This window comes from Corvus brachyrhynchos, unplaced genomic scaffold (assembly GCF_000691975.1).
Source record: "Corvus brachyrhynchos isolate BGI_N302 unplaced genomic scaffold, ASM69197v1 scaffold148, whole genome shotgun sequence".
Classification (NCBI taxonomy): domain Eukaryota; kingdom Metazoa; phylum Chordata; class Aves; order Passeriformes; family Corvidae; genus Corvus; species Corvus brachyrhynchos.
The window spans coordinates 2,178,473-2,179,328 of NW_008239785.1; positions in this window are offsets into that span (position 1 = coordinate 2,178,473).

Consider the following 856-nt stretch of genomic DNA (forward strand, 5'->3'; position numbering starts at 1 on the left):
CTTCACAAACCAAGCCCAACCAGCCATGGACACAGCAAAGAGATCCAGATGCCTGCTCATGTGGGGAGGGGAATAACTGCCTGGTTCAATCTGTCTTCTCCTGCTGTGTCTTTTCTTGTGGGGTAAAAAACCACTTGGTGTTGTTAATGTGATTAATAAGCCATCCTCAGAGTCTCTGCCACATCCTGTACACACTTCCAGGCGGAAGTGAACAGACAGCAAAGCCTGCACACTGCTCTGCTCCAGATGGGAAACATGGTCTGGGAAACCACGAGCAGAAGGACTCGGCTCTGGAGTGGGGAGGCTGCAGTGGGGACCCGAAGTTTTCAGACCTTTGCACGCTGAGCTGAGAGTAGCCAGGCCCAGCAGTGGCCAGAGGGTGCTAAAATGGGGCTGTTTTTTTCCAACAGCATGTTGAAAAGGAGCAGGGAATTTCAGCATTACCTTGCAGGGAGAAAATATGTACACAGCCCTTCACTTCGTACTAATATTTACCCCCAGATCCTGTCACGGCAGGGTGGCTGTGATGATCACGCCATGACCCGGACCCGGTGGCCTCGCCAGCGCTCTGCAAGTGCTGGTGGAAAAGGAGACAGGGTGGGAGGCTGAGGCTCACACCACACTGGAAAATCGGCCCAGAGGCTGGGACAACAGGATCACACCCTCACTGCCCCGTGCTCATGGAGAGCTAAACCCACCTTGTTCCCACTCAAGTGTCCCAGCCTGGGGATGCTGCTCTCCAGGAGACACCCATCGCCCAAGGGAGCTGGTGGAGATCCAGCTCTGAGAAAGCACCTTGGCGGCCCCACTGATGTTTTGTGGGCTGGGAGATGGAGGGAAAGGGGAATTTGATCGC